The sequence below is a fragment of the Macaca mulatta genome, chromosome 11 (assembly GCF_049350105.2).
Source record: "Macaca mulatta isolate MMU2019108-1 chromosome 11, T2T-MMU8v2.0, whole genome shotgun sequence".
In the NCBI taxonomy this organism is placed as follows: Eukaryota; Metazoa; Chordata; class Mammalia; order Primates; family Cercopithecidae; genus Macaca; species Macaca mulatta.
Window position 1 is genome coordinate 75,460,331 of NC_133416.1, and position 16,802 is coordinate 75,477,132.

Sequence of the window (16,802 nt, forward strand, 5' to 3'; positions counted from 1 at the left end):
AAAAAGAATCCTTTATCTTTTTCATAAGCTTTCCAGCCAACTTCTGGTTCAAAACTCTCCGAGACAAAACACTGGATCTGCATCTCCTCCTTTCCCTTCCCTAGGCTGGTCGCCCCTTCCTTGCTTTGTGGCAAAGTGGTTATGTTTTGCTCCGGGGGCAGATCATCCACAGCCTTGTGTTTCTAGACATTCTGGTAGCATTGGTGCCATTCAAACAACGAGGAAAGCCAGATCCAGGAGCAAACAGGACATTCTGCTTATGATGTCCATAGCCAAAGGAAGGATGGGAATTGGGTACAGAGAGGAGCAGAGAAACCCCAGCCCTAGAAGAGAGCTAGAAAAAAGGAACTGGATCTGAGGAGCTGTGCAGACTTGTATTTTTTATCTATGAAACTACAAAACATGATATGAAGGAAAATTGTCCACATTTGTGAACCAAAAGAAAAAAAATTGGCTCCCTAAAATTAATTCCAATTGCAGTCATTTATAAACCGGCTACTACCACTTATGCCTAATTACCATGCAGCACAGTAACAACCATACATGTCATAAAGTAGGTGATCAATTCATTGATTGGAAAGCTAAACGCTGCAACTATAGGGACAGACAATGTGCAAACATTTTGTGAATTGAAAAGTGTTACAGACATGGGAGCAGTTCTTGTCATTAGGCTATGAAGAATATTTCCTTTTGTATCCTTCCTCATCTTTGCTGTTCCTAAACAATGGGACTCACATAGTTTAACTGCAATCATCTCTTAGTCTCAAATTATTCTAAACAATACTTGTTCTGATTATTATTAGTATTGACTACAATTGGTTAAGTCCTTGCTACATGTCTTTAGATTGTCCATGCTGTACCATAACATTTCAGTCAGGAAATCAGAGCCACTACAGGTTGTACAGAAATAAGCGGCTTCATATAGAAATGCAAGCTTGCCCAGATGTGAGAGAAGGTAAAGTAGTGAAAGTCTAGACAGTGACGGCCCAAAGACTGGAAAAAAAAGTTGCTGATGACTTCAGCCTAAAGCCTGGAGTATGGGTAGAGAGCTGATGGGTGAAGATTGAGAATCCTGCCATCACTACAGAGTGAGAGCTCATAGAAAGGGCTGTGGACTCCCACATCTTGTGACCCTGTCTGATAAACCTCAGCAAGATTTACCCTGAGAACAGTGGTCTCCCCTCACTTCTGCCTACCGAGTCTTGCACAAGTCGCAAACTCAAAGTCTCATTCACTAACTCCAACCTGGAATTACATAAGAAAGGAGATTCTGGGAAAGGTAGTTCCCAGCCTTAGACAAGCATGGCGCTGATGGTGTGGAGTGACCAACAGGCTGTCCAGCATACAGACAAGTCTACTATGTAGGATGTAGGTGTTACGGTTAATATTTTTTGGCAGATAAAATTATGAGATATTTAATAACTTGCCTGAGGTCACATGCTAATCAGTGACAGAGCTAAAAGTCAAACCCAGGTTGGTCTGATGCTCATGATTCTACCTTAACAACTCTTCTCTAACAGTCCTTCAAAATCTACATGAGTACTATTAATTGTCACAATATTTCTTCTAATATTATGTCCTGTCTCTGTGACTACCAGAGGCATATATTTTGACTATTCTAAAACATTGTGAATAAAAGATATAGATCTTGGGATTACAGCAACGTGTCAGGGATGCATTCCTACTTTGGGGCCCAAGCTGGGACATTTCTGCTGCCCTCAGTAGCAGGTGAACTGTTAGGCAGCTTTCAGAGCTGCCTTACTAGAAAGTCCTTTTTCCTCCTCTGGTTGAAGAAAAATTAATATCTACAGTCCTCAATTCTCCAGTCTTTTCCAAGTACTGTGCCCTACACAATGCTTCCTTGAACGTATGTTTGGAGGGAGGAAAGGGCATGTGTTCTTTAACTTCAAATTGAATGTAAACAGCTTTAAGGGGAACATTTGGAGAACTTCCCATGTGCTCCTCTCACTTTGTGAGATAGAGTGGCTATTATCGAATTGTGGGAAATGCAATGGGGAAAGTTTGCAGCTGGAGTTGGTTTAACAGCAGAATGAAGAAAGGAGGGTAGGCCGGGCGCAGTGGCTCATGCCTGTAATCCCAGCACTTTGGGAGGCCGAGGCGGGCGGATCACAAGGTCAGGAGATCGAGACCACGGTGAAACCCCGTCTCTACTAAAAATACAAAAAATTAGCCGGGTGCGGTGGCGGGCGCCTGTAGTCCCAGCTACTCAGGAGGCTGAGGCAGGAGAATGGCGTAAACCCAGGAGGCGGAGCTTGCAGTGAGCCGAGATCGCGCCACTGCACTCCAGCCTGGGCGACAGAGCGAGACTCCGTCTCAAAAAAAAAAAAAAAAAAGAAAGGAGGGTGCATTAGGAACAATATGCATAAGGGGCAAGAATGTATGAGCTCTCATGGGCCAAGCTGGACAGATAGAGAGGACCAACCTGGAGTCATGTTCAATCCCGCCTAACAGTATTCCCTGGAGGGGAAATGTGACCCAACTGTGGATTGCCAGAAGTCCAGGTGCTGAGAGTGAGATCAGTGTGGTCCCTGAAGTGCAGCCCTGCCCACAAAAAGGGAGCTGCAGTCAGAGGTCCTCACTGGGTAGGCCTCCAAAAACATCCCTCAAGGGAAAGAGCCAGCAATTGTGCACCTGCCACCTCAGAGGAAATCATTGGATTACAAACTGCACAAGCCACAAAAGGCCTTTTTTCATTAATCCTCTCTCCTTGTGAGCCCAGCTCTGAAAATGTCAGAAATAGCATCTAGAAAGCAGAGAGTAGTAGAAGGAGAAGCCGAGAAGTAGAAATGTCAAGTACGCATCTCTTTGAACACAGATATCCAAGTCCTAACCAGACACATGGTTGGGAAGGTAGAAAGACAGGAAGAAGGGAAAGGGGAACCAGATCAGAGTTTTATGCTGTATGAGAACTTTAAAAATCACGAAAAGGAGGCTGTTCTTCTGACTAAAAGTAACCAAAAGATTTTTTATTTCCTAACTAGGAGTAACTGAAGAAGTTTGGAACCTAGACGAGATTGCATCCGGGAATGGGATTTAGCAGGGAGCAATGGGAAATAATAAAGTATTTCCCCTATTCAGTCCAACTTGTAAATAAAATGATCATACTAATGTAATAGAAACAATGAGAGAACATAAAAGGATTCTTAGAAACTAAAAACATTATAGGAGAATTTTTAAATGGTGTATAAGAGTTAGAAAATAAAGCTGAGGAAATCTCTTGGAAACTAGAACAAAAAGAAAACAATCACATAAAAGACAATAAAAGTCAACAGTTATCAGGAAGACCCAGAAAATGATATCATAACACCTCTGTTTGAAGAAAGAGAAAACCAGAAAAAAAAAAAAAAAAAAAAAAGTAGAGAAGGAAATTACCAAAGAAACAATGCAAGAAATCTTCCCAGAATTGAAGACATAAGTTTCCAAATTAAAAGTGCTCACCCTGCACATGCATTAATTCATTCTGTAAATATGTGAATGCACCTTTTAAGTGCTAGGTGCAGTTCTGGAACTACGGCAGACACTGAAACAGGAAAGTCTCTGCTATGGAGCTTGCATTCTACTGGAGGGAGACAAGTAAGAAAGAAAGAAAGAATTATATCATGTGTCAGATGGTGATAGGAATTATTAAGTAAAATAAACCTGCATAAAGGAGTATGTGATGAGGGGGTGTGGGGGAGGGATCACTGTTTGAGATCGTATGGTTAAAGATCTCTCTGATAAGTGACATTTGAGCAGAGGGGGTGAGAGATGCAGATATGCTAGGAATGTAAGCACGGCAAGGGCAAGGTTCTTTGTCCACTTTGTTTACTGATGTATCCCAACTACCTGGAGCTTAGTTGGTACTCAACAAACATTTGTTGAATGAATGAATCTGTTCCATATGCTCTTGCATAAGGAAAAGCATATGCAAAAACCCTGAGACAAAAACAAGAAAGCTAATATGGCTGTAGCAGAGGAAGCTCTGGGGGTAATGGCAGGTGATGACCTTGGAGGCAGTGGCTAGAACTTTCGATTTTATTCCGAGACATGGAAATTCATTGCAGAGTTCTGAACATCATAGTGTCATGATACAATTTACATTGTTATAAAACTTACCCTTGCATCTGTGAAGAAAATAGATGGCAACAAGACAAGGATGGGAGCAGGAAGACCCTCCCAGTCCAGGCAAATATTACCAGTGGCTAAGAGTAAGGTAGTATCAGTGAAGAAGGGATCCTATTATTGATAGATCTTAAAGCAGAATAGACATGGCTTGCTGATTAATTAAACGTTATGTGTGAGAGAAAGAGAAAAGTTAAGGATGAAGCCAAAGTTTTTAACCTAAACAACTAGGAGGATGGAGAGGGAAACAGAGGAACCAGTTGCAAGGTGAGAACTTAAGGGTTATTTTGGATTTATTAATTTTAAGATGCCAAAATGACAAGTGGAGATGCCACATGGATTTCTTTGCTAAATAAATAAATTGGCAGAGAAATTACATATTCAAGTTTATCCTCCTCAATATAGTGTATCTATCTCAAGGGCCACATGAGTGACCTGATTTTAAGGCTCATTTCCAATCTTGACAATGCAGAATTCCTTTTCTCACAGCTAGAGTAAAAGCTGTTGATTCTCTCCTTTTACGGTGCCTGCAGGATTTTTTCTTTCACATGTGCACCCTTCCTTTTCCACATTACATCCTCCCTCTTTCCTCTATATTCTTGGGGCATAGGTTCCTCTTTTTTGTGTGTGTTGCAGGGGAGGTAGAGGGAAAACAAGCAAACCCTTCATTTGGCCATTCTGTTCTTTCTTCTTCATTTCCCTAACTAAACTTTGTCACTTTCCCCTCCAATCATGGATAGAGTTTTCACTTTTTTTTTTTAAAATATTGAGACAGAGTCTCACTCTGTTGCACAGGCTGGAGTGCAGTGGTGCTATCTCAGCTCATGGCAACCTCTGCCTCCTAGGGTCAAGCAATTCTTCCACCTCAGCCTCCCAGGTAGCTGGGATTACAGGCACGTGCCACCACACCCGGCTAATTTTTTTTATTTTTAGTGAAGATAGAGTTTCTCTATGTGGCCAGGCTGGTCTTGAACTCCTGACCTCAAGTGATCTGCCCCCCTCAGCCTCCCAAAGTGCTGGGATTATAGGCATGAGCCACTGCACCCAGCCTGAGCTTTCACTTCTTAACCCTGACTTCCATCTTCAAACCCATCACCAAACCAGTCCTTTAAAGGCCAAGCCTTTGGGCTGTTCTCCAGTCTCCTTCACCCTCGGTGCGGCTCTGCACCCTTCCCTGTGTTGACTTCTCATTGTAGGCCTCCCCTGGGATTCATCCTTGGTCACCTGCTGTCCTATCTGCATGCTTCCTCCCTCAGAAAGCTCATCCATCCCCATAACTGCAGTGAGCACCTCTGCACTGATGACTCTCAACCATAATGTTCAGTCTTGACTTCCTGTCAGAGCTTGGACTTCCTGAGAGGTAGTTAAGCAAAGTGGTGGTCTAGAATAAGCACTGGATTCAGATGACTTGGGTTTAAATCCCAATTTAACTGTATAAACTTGGGGTCATCTTTAACTTCTCATCCTTCATAAAATGGGGATAATAAGAATATCTGTCTCAAACAGTTTCCTTGAGGATAAAATAAAGGATAAAATAAGTTTACATGTGTAAAACACCTAGTGCCTGGCACATAGTAAATAATAAAGGTTAGTTATCATATTGGACATCACACTTTCACCAACCAACTCAATTTATACAACACCACCCTCCTCATTTGTTTCTCTCCCCCTTTAATCAACTGTCCTCCTGTTTTTCCATGGCGTCTCTATTTCTCAGATCCACATAATAGAACATTTGTAATAATCTCTGACTTGCCTTTTACTTCAATTTCTTTATTCAGTCAGTTGACAGACAGATCTTGCTAATTTTCTTTCCTTTTTTTTTTGAGATGGAGTCTCACCCTGTCACTCTGCTGCAATGGCACGATTCTCCTGCTTCAGCCTCCCAAGTAGCTGGGATTACAGGTGCACACCACCACACCTGGCTAATTTTTTGTATCTTTAGTAGAGACAGGGTTTCACCACATTGGCCAGGCTGGTTTCGAACTCCTGACTTCATGATCCACCTGCCGCAGCCACTCAAAGCGCTGGGATTACAGGCGTGAGCCACCGTACCCGGCCAGGTCTTGCTAATTTTCTTAGAAATTTTTCCTTTGATATGTCACTTAAACCTTTTGCTTTCCTCTTCTGCCCTCTACTATGCCTCAGTCCAGCCCCAGCTCCTCATGCCAAGGCAGCCAGGGCTACAGCCTCTTCGTAAGTCTCCATGGACTCAGCTCCGCAGCCCCAATAATGGAAATCTTCTTTAGATCCCAAATATTGTTCTTTTCTTCACTCAGAAATGTTCAGTATTCCCAGTTTCCATTCCCATCAAGTGCAGAATCCTTTAGCTAGAGAGCACTTTCTAGAACTTCCACAATATGGCTCCACTCCGTACAACCTTATTTCCTTCCACTTTGCCTGCCCTGTCTCCCTACTGCACCAAGACCACGTCACATTCTTTCTGGTCTCTGCTTCTTGCATTTTGTTCTCGCCTAAATTTCCCTCCTCGCTCTTCTCTACCAATCTCAATCTACTTGTTCTTCAGTCCGGCTCAATCTCAGCTTCCTCCCTGAGGTGCACAAACCCACTTGACCTCATTCTTACTATTACTACAGCACCTGAAACCAACATTTGACCCTGATGACACATTGTGGCATATTATTCCATGTGGTTTCAAAATGTAAGTCATTTTTTGTGTGTATTAGATTATAAAATCCGTTTTCTAAAGTTCAGTGTCCCTGCCCCACCCTTCCCTACTCCACACCTGGAAAAGCCATGAATCCATAGAAAAGACTCATAAATTGATAAAATATAAAAATACTACTATAATACACACTATACTATATGCCAAGGAGCTTTACATATATTAATTTGTTTAATCCTTACAATAATTCTATATTAGAAATAGTAGAAATATTATTATCCTCATTTTACAACTGAGAAAACTGAGGCACAGAGAGGCTAAGTAACTTGCCCATGATTGATCATGATTGATCACTGACTCAGAGTAATCTTCACATGTGGAAATACATGAAGAATGCAAAAATACAATCTAAGAAGATTATACTGTAAAAAATACACTGAAGACCCAAGGAAGCGAAATCCAAAACCTCACCCTCACTTCAGTAATACAAAATTTCTGTACTTCTGAGTTGTGAAGGGAACGAATAAGTAGGAGTCACTGTTTTTTTTTTTTTTAATCTTTTTGAGATAGTCTCACTCTGCTGCCCAGGCTGGAGTGCAGTGGCGTGATCTCAGTTCACTGCAACCTCCACCTCCCAGGTCCATGATTCTCATGCCTCAGATGCCCAAGCAGCTGGGATTATAGGTGCCCACCACCATGCCTAGCTAATTTTGTGTGTTTAGTAGAGATGGGTTTTCGCTATGTTGGCCAGGCTGGTCTTGAACTCCTGGCCTCAAGCCATCTGCCCACCTCAGCCTCCCAAAGTGCTGGGATTACAGGGGTAAGCCACCATGCCCAGCCAGGAGTTACATTTTTTATGATGCAGTTTGTCAGTTTTTATTTACCTGATTCTAAATGAATCACAGAAGAAATCTAAAAAATACTGTTTCCCCTGTCCCCCATTTTTAGGTGGGGTCAATAGGATTGCTTTGAGAGCTCACTCAGGCCCAACCATCAGTCCGTTACGAAATAAGTGTCCCCGTAAACTAGCAACTACCCAACTGCCCTATCCCGAAAGGGGTCAAGTGTTATGTGGTGTGCTCTGAAAGCCACACTTTCTTTGCCTTGTTACAAAGGAACAATTCTGGCTGTTCACAAATAATGTAGTGCTATATTAGCTTGCGTCTGTTTGAAGATCAGTCAAATATCCCCCCAAACAGCAGCTAGTCTTTACCTACCTGAGCTTCAGGTGCTGTCCCTCCTCAGAAGGGAGTGCGAAGGGGCTGGGTGATCCCTTGATGTCTGGCTGAGCAGCCAACACCCTAACACTAAAGGCGACAGCCCCAAACGCTGGGTTCTTGCCCCAACACTCGTCACCTCCCATGTGTGAAGGAAAGACTACAGCCCATCTCCAGACTGAGGTGGCAAGTCGCAGAGTTGGACTAATCAGTCATTTTCCTGTGACCTAATTAGGAAGTTGTACCTCTTGGCTTTTGGTTTGAGAAGAGAAAACCAGTGGCCTGTTACCTCAGAAAACTCTGCCCGGCGAGAGGCCAGCTCTTCTGCTCTGATTGCCACATGGAGATTTTGCAAATCTGACTAAAAAGTTATTAAAATGGTTATGTTTGCCTACAATAGTAGGCACTTTTAAAATGAAAAGGAATTAAGAAACCTTGTTATATAACGAATGTTTTATGCCACCTCATTGGTATTCAAACATATATTTTTCCTAAGCTCAGATGATTTCCATATGGGTGAAAGACTTCAGATTTAACTGTATCAAAGATAATTAACAGGACTCTGAAATGGTAGTTACCTACATGTCATTCTACCTCCAGCAAAATATTTGTGGGAGAGGATGTTTCAGCTGTCACACACATTCTTGACTGACATTTAAATGGATTATTAGCTGTCTTGCCCTAGCATCTATTATGCTTTAGTGGCTTCTATCCTCCAACCCCGCTGAAAGTGACTCAAGGCACTACAGATTCCAAAGGCAGCCTGCCAGATTAAGCAGAGAAACTGCAGGAAACATCCCTACATTGTGAGAGAAAAGTCAGTGCAATTCCCCTGAGATAGGTGTGCGTTAATGTAACCATGGTTTTTAATCTCCTCGAATACTCTCTCTGTACCTATGCATACCATGTACAGTAGGCTCAAAAGAAACCTGATAATGGCTAACAGCTGGATTCTTTCTAGCAGTTTCTTATCAAGTGCCTCATAGTTTGCAGCTTCCCAGAACAAAGAGTGTCTCTGAGGCTTAAGCCTAGAAGCTTAATTTATAAACTGAGTGTAATGAACCTTGTCAGAATTGTATTACCACTTGGCTTGTACCATAATATGTGTGTGGAGTGGCTATTGTATACAAGGATGACTCATTTTAACACACTGGAATTTTCCATTTGTTAACTGTCTCTCGGCCCTGGAATTGTCATTTTGCTTTTGTTTTTATTTCAATAGCTGCCATTTAGCCAGCTGCCATGAAGATAGCCATCGCCATCGATTCATTTGGGGTTACAATTCATGTATTAAGGTTAAATCCATATCTTTTATCCACCTTGGTTGAAGAACATGAAAGACCCTATACAACTGATCTAACACCTGTGTGTTCTCTCTCCTAAAAGTTAATACCCAATTCAGCTTGGTGCAGGTTTTAAAATTTAAATAAAAAAAGAAAGTTAACATCCAAGTTAAGCCTTGGTCCATGTCTAATCATTACAATCCTTCTGGAATCCACAAATGCCAAAGCATTTGCCCCAAAAAAACAGCCTGGAACCAACGTGTAATGAAGCCTTTCACCAGTCCCAGTTGACAGGGCTGGGAATCATCTTCCTTTCTTACCCAGTTGGCACAGATACATAGCAACTGAACAGCATTTTGTCTCCGGAAGAGTATAATTTCCTTAAATTACCGTTAGGTACTAGTGTTGTGTTCACGAGCAGCTTGTACACGGCCAGACATATCTCAGGGAGACCAAACAAATCAGAAGCAACCCACATGTGGAGAAACCATGTTGCAGAGTTTGAAACCTCTTAAGATGGAGTAAGCAAAATCATCCTCCCATCTCAGCTGCCTGAGAAACTTGAGCCCCTGGCACCTGAACATCACCACAGCTCCAAGCAATGACACCATCTTTTGTTCTCTGGTTTATTTTTCTGCCTAACTCCTTCTGTCACCTGCCTCTTCCCTAGGGACTGAGATAATAGAAGATTGGTACTTCTTTCAGCAAGTCCATCTGGTTCATTGAAATTTATCTCACAAAGAGTAGCAAGTCGAAAGATGGGAAGAGTGGCACAAAGTGGTCTAGTTTCTGTAAGTCCCCCCCCCACCCCCCACCAACTTTGTGGGGGGAAAAAAAAGCAACAGCTTCCCTTTCACTGCAGCAGCAACCTGTAAGGTAACGGATCGTTTCAGGGCATTCAGATCTGGCCTACATTGGCGCTGATATTTATCGGACTTATTCTGGTATTTTCTTCAGGTTAAACTTGTACTACTTCAGTGTCGCACTGAGAGTGTTCACAACCTGGAGGGAGTGAACAAGGCATATACAAAAGGTAATAATGCATTCGCAATATAAACAAAGAGCAAGGAAATCTTTATATTTCCCTGTAGATTCCTGCTATTTTAAGAAGCAGTGGTGGTTGTGCCACTTATTCATTTTTTTAACTACGAGTCGGATTTGCAGCATTCTCCTCCCTAGTCTGTGGCCAGAATAGCGTTTTCCGAACTATGGGCCTTAGTGCTAAAGAACGCACAATCTGCCTGGGTTTGAATCCTCGCTCTACTACACTAGCTGTGTGAGTTTAGGCAAGTTACTTAATCTCCATGTGCTTCAGTTTCCTCATCTGCAACATGGGGAAAATAATAGTGCCTATTTCTTTTTGTTTGGTTGTTTTTTGTTTTTGTTTTTGTCTTTTTGAGATGGAGTTTCGCTCCGTCTTGTTGCCCAGGCTGGAGTGCAATGGCACGATATCGGCTCACCACAACCCCTGCCTCCCGGGTTCAAGCAATTCTCCTGCCTCAGTCTCCTGAGTAGCTGAGATCACAGGCATGTGCCACCATGCCTGGATAATTTTTTTTTTTTTTTTTGTATTTTTAGTAGAGATGGGGTTTCTCCATGTTGGTCAGACTGGTTTCGAACTCCCGACCTCAGGTGATCCACCTGCCTCAGCCTCCCAAAGTGCTGGGATTACAGGCGTGAGCCACTGCGCCCAGCCAATCGTGCCTATTTCGAGATGGTAGTGAGAATTAATTTAGTTAATACAGGTGAAAAAAAATGTAAATAGTGACTGGCCAACTGTAAGTATTAAATATTATCATATTTCTATTCTACAGAACAGTAGTTCCAAGAGATATTTCTAGGGAAACAAGAGCCTGTGGTCAAGTAAGATTGAAAATGCTTCACACTAACATATGTCATCAAATCTACAAAGTTATTGATTACATACTGCTAGGAAAGAAAAAGCAATGCCAGTTAAACTAGGACATAATGCTTTCCCCAGGAATTTGGCGATTTTCCTGGTTTCAGTTGCATTGTGGCCTTGGTGAGTGGTAGCCACTCCTTGTGCACTGACCGCGGTAACAAAATACAGCCCCAGCTACTGGGTATGTTCCTTTCTTAAGTTCTATCAAGCACTTGGTTATTGCTTTGCAAGAATATAAGGAACTGTAGTGCTGTGGGCTGAATGCTTGTGTCCTCCTAAAATTCGTACATTGAAATCCTAACCCTTAAGGTGAAGGTAATAGGAGGTGGGGCCTTTGGGAGGTGATTAGGTCCTGAGGACAGGGCCCTTATGAATGGGATTAGTGCCCTTAAAAACATGCCTGAGACAGTAATATTCAGCCCCTATTCAGCCCCTATTCAACCTGAAGAAGTTACAGAAGATGACTCTTCATCCCTCTGTGACTGTTAGGGTTAAGGGTCCCCTTGTAAAAAGGGAGGGAAAATACGTCAGAGGCATTTGAACCAGAGCAACTCCATCTTGAACAGGAGCTGGCTAAAACAAGGATGAGACCTACTGGGCACCATTCCCAGGAGGTTAGACATTCTTAGTCACAGGATGAGACAGGAGGTTGGCACAAAATACAGGTCACAAAGACCCTGCTGATAAAACAGGATGAGGAAAAGAAGCTGGCCAAAACCCACTGAAACCAAGATAGGGATGGAAGTGACCTCTAGTCATCCTCACTGCTCATTATATGCTAATTATAATGCATTAGCAAGCCGAGAGACATTCCTCCAGTGCCATGAGAGTTTACAAATGCCATGGCAATGTCAGGAAGTTACCCTGTATGGCCTAAAAAGGGGAGGAACAGAAAACCTCAGTTCAAGGAATTGCCCACCCTCTTCCTAGAAAACTCATGATAACCCACCCTTTGTTTAGCATATAATCAAGAAATAACTACAAGCAGCCCATGTGGCTACTCTGCCTTTAGAGTAGCCATTCTTTTGCTTCTTTACTTTCCTAATAAACTTGCTGTCACTTTAATAACAACAACAAAAAGGCCTGAGAGAATCTCATTGCCCCTTCCACTATGAGAGGACATGGTGAGAAAGCACCATTCATGAACCAGAAAGTGTGTGCCCTTACCAGACTCTGAATCTGCCAGTGCCTTCACCCTGGATGTTCTAGCCTCCAGAACTTTGAGAAATAAATTTCTGTTGCTTGTAAGCTACTTGGTCTGTGGCATTTTGTTATGGCAGCTCAAGTAGACTAAGACATGTAGTTAACCTGCAATGATGAGCTTCTGCTGCTTTAACATCTTATATACACCCGACTGCTCTGTTTCCATATCTTTTGACATATACAGTAACTTTTCATTTCAATACCAATTCATGGTGTGATCTTTATGAACATACTTTCAAAAGCAAGGAAACATCATTCTATGCTGTGCTAGGAATATACCTAACTCAGTTGATGTGACAACAGAAATAGCTATGGCCAACATCGCATGTACCCAGGCAACGACCACCACAGCACAACTGCTGCCTCACCAACAACTGCTATAAGATACCACTGATTGTCAGAAGCATCCTACTTCAGAGATAATAAAACACAAAGGGAAGCGCTACTTAGAATTGATGAAGTATTTATTCCACCTTTAAGAGATCACCAATGCATATTAACATATTAAAGGTGCAAGGAAGCTCTGCAGTAACGAAACCCTCTTCCCTGCTTTAAGCCAATATTGGACCAGACAGCCCTCTTTACAAGTTATACCTATCAACATGTTGGCAAATTTATGTCAACATATTCTCCTGAAACAGAATCTAATGAAACTGAGCATAATTAAGTAATCACAAGGAATTTTTTTAACCGTGTTATAGTCAAGCAGCTGTATAGTCAACCAGGAAGACTGGCCCAATTGTGGAATCAAAGACAAAACAGTAGCCCCCACAGAAATCCTAGAGACTAATGATGATAAGTCAATATCTCCATAGTCTTAAAGAAGACACTTGCCGACCGGGCACGGTGGCTCATGCCTGTAATCCCAGCACTTTGGGAGGCTGAGGCAGGTGGATCACCTGAGGTCAAGAGTTTGAGACCAGCCTGGCCAGTATGGTGAAACCCCATCTCTACTAAAAATACAAAAATTAGCTGGGCATGGTGGTGCACACCTGTAGTCCCAGCTGCTTGGGAGGCTGAGGCAGAAGAACCGCTTGAATCCAGGAGGTGAAAGTTGCAGTGAGCCAAGATCATGCCACTGCACTCTAGCCTGGGTGACAGAGCAAGACTCCATCTCAAAAAAAAAAAAAAAAAAATTACAAAAATTAGCCAGGTGTGGTGGTGTGCACCTGCAGAGTAGTCCTAGCTACTCAGGAGGCTGAGACAGGAGAATTGCTTGAACCTGGGAGGTGGAAGTTGCAGTGAGCTGAGATCACACCACTGCACTCCAGTCTGGGAAATAGAGCGAGACTTCGTCTCAAAAAAAAAAAAAAAAGAAGGCACTTGCCTTGTCTCCAGGTCCAGAGTTGTTATCATGATAAGACTAACTGCTTAGAACTGGTCAAATTCCAGTTTAATAAATACTATTGAGTCCTTCATATACATTAAGTCCTGAGCTCAGCACCAGAGCTACGAAATGCTTATAGGACCTTTGTTTCATCATCTGCAAAAATGCAATAGTAATAATAACACAATAATAATAGTATTACTATTATTATGTATGCAGTGAAGTACTGTATGTACAGCACTTAATATAGTGCCTGGCTTGGAGGGTTGCAAGTGTCATTCCAGTGAGGAAGGTGGAAGGGAAATGTAGGAAATGCCGAAGGACCACAAGCCACTGGGAGCCATGGGGGCCACTGTCATTCCCCTGTCCCTTAGACTATAAGGGTGATTGCTATAGAGGCCACCGAGCAAATGGCTTACTGTCCTCTGGTTTAGTTTTAACTTTAGATTCAACTCATTCAAGTTCCTTTGGGCCCGAAAAATCACAAGAATGAAGCGAGGCTTTAGCCGGCCTGGCATCAGTCATCTGCCTCCTGCATAGGCTGGGGTTCAGCAGAGCACAGCAATGACTTATTTCACCTTCAGGTTTGTATTTGGTGTGAGAACCCACAGTGAGAGGGAGATCATTTGGCAAGGGCAGGGAGGGGCATATAAGCATCGGGAGGTGAGCCAGAGTCAGAAGTCAGCTCAGGGGCCTTCACATCCAGCCCAGATCAGGAGCTAAGTAAAGGTGGCACCTTGAATACTGGGCCCTCTGAACTGGCGGCCATCCAGGACTTCGTGAGATATCCAGCCCCACTTTAACTGGGCCCTGAACTGGAGTTAGAGCCACGCTAGGTACACAGATTCTAAAGACAGGGATACTTGTCCCCAGGGTACCCACTTCACAGCCACGCTCCTAGTTCTTTCTCCCTATCCAAGAGGCTTAGCCAGTCACTCCCACAGTACTGCGGTGCTTCTCACACTCACAGCCACTTGGCGGGAATATGTCAGGAGCTTAAACACTTAGACTCCTGCTAGGAAAGAGAAACTAATGTCAGAGAAAATGTTTAAAAGGAGAGTATTTGAAGGATGGGGAAACCATTAAATCAGAACATGCTATTTTTCCCATTTTTCATTTTAAGTGACTCAAAAGTAGGGGAGGAAAAGGAAGAGACAATTCAACACTGCAGAAATGACCACTGACAGCTGTAAGCAAATGCCTGAATGTTCCCTTCTAGGCAAGATAGTACTGCTTTCTTTTACACAGCATCAGATCTCATTATGTTCTTTTGATAACTGAACACTACTTGGTAACATGGAGAATATATTAAAAATATTCATTAGAGAATTAATATGCTTCATTTCTTCAGATTAAGTGTTGTAATAAAGATATATTGTCTTTATGTGCCAAATATCTCTCAAAAGAATGAAGACCCTCAGAGTTTTAAAAATCTGATCGAATTCATTTACAAACTGCTAACTACTAGAAACAACCTGGTATAATATCCACCTGATGCCCCATAGATGGGTAACTAGTGTTACTGATTTGATTTCACTCATGCTCAGGGATTAGAGCAATCTACTTATGGTGCCTTCTTGCTTGCTTGCTTTTCTTTTTCTCTTTCTTTTTCTCTCTCTTTCTTCCTTCCTTCCTTCCTTCCTTTCTTTCTTTCTTTTCTTTCTCTCTCAATGTCTTTCTTTCTTTCCTTCTTTGACAGTCTTCCTCTGTCACCCAGGCTGGAGCACAGTGACAATCATAGCTCACTGTATCCTCAAAATCCTGTGCTCAAGTGACCTTCCCGCTTGAGCCTCTCAAGTAGCTAGGACTACAGGCATGTACTACCCTGCCCAGCTGATTTTTTTTTTTTTTTTTTTTTTGGTGAGACAGGCTGTTGCTATGTTGCCCAGGCTGGTCTTGAGCTCCCGGGCTCAAGTGGTCCTCCTGCCGAGGCCTCCCAAAGTATTGGGATTATAGGTGGGAGCCACTGTGCCAAGCCAACTTCTTAATAATTGAAGCAAAACACTACACAGACGTTGAAACTTCAGTAATAAAGTTGATAACATTGAGTTGCCTTGGCTTCTCCATGTAGACATCAATAGGGATAAAGAACAATTTGTTGAATCAACAAAGATTATTCCCACACACAGGAGGAAAGGAAGAGCAAGGTAGAAGAGAACAAATGAATGGAAAGCTATGTGTCCAGAATCACAGGAATGAGTACAGGATAATAAAAGAGAAGAAAGATGTAGGTGAAGGGACGGGGACATATTCAAGGAAAAGCTTAGTAGTAAAGGCATATACTTAGCAGTAAAGGCATTTACAAACCAGTGAGGGAACTTAAAGATGATCAGAAATGGGGGCTAAGCATTTTTGTGGCGGCATCAGGAACTGCCTGGAGGATGGAGAAAGGCCCCAGAGAAAAAAGTGACATATATCATGGGTTTCCATGGTGATGATGACAGTGTCACTATCAGAGCATTATGACTTCAGAATAGAAACAAGGATATAATAATAGCATACAATAACATCTCCCTTTTAAATCCCTCCCAAAGCTCTTAGTATTTATTCATTAATTTTCACAACACCTATGAATTAGGTAGGGAGTATTACCTATTTTAGACATCAAAAAATCAGAAGCAATTGAAATGGCCACAAGGTCTGAAAAAGTATATTTTCTGCTAATCTCTCACCCTGCACTATAAACTTGTGGGATAATTGATATAAAGACTATTTCACTGGCGCTTAGGCTAAGTAATATGATGAGTTTTTGGAGGTAACCATTTTTGGGAAATGTACATTGGACCGACCACTGGAGAAAAAACTTTCTAACAAGTGTTCTTAGATTTCTTCTTTACTTATAAAATATGAGAAAGCAGAAATTTCAACCTTTTCAACAGCTGAGCATTATTTTCCAAATGTTTTGCATCAAAGACTGCCTGTCTGTCTTCCTCATGGCTTGCTTTCATTGCAACTGGCATTCTTTCAGGCTTTTTAAATTTTTGGGGGGGCTTTGTTTCACTTTACTCTTCTTCCCCCTCCCTTCCCCCTACTTCATTCATCTGCTCCATAACCCCCCTTCAAACACACCCTGAAAACCAGGGGTGGGACCGATGACTATATCACTATAAAATTCTTATTA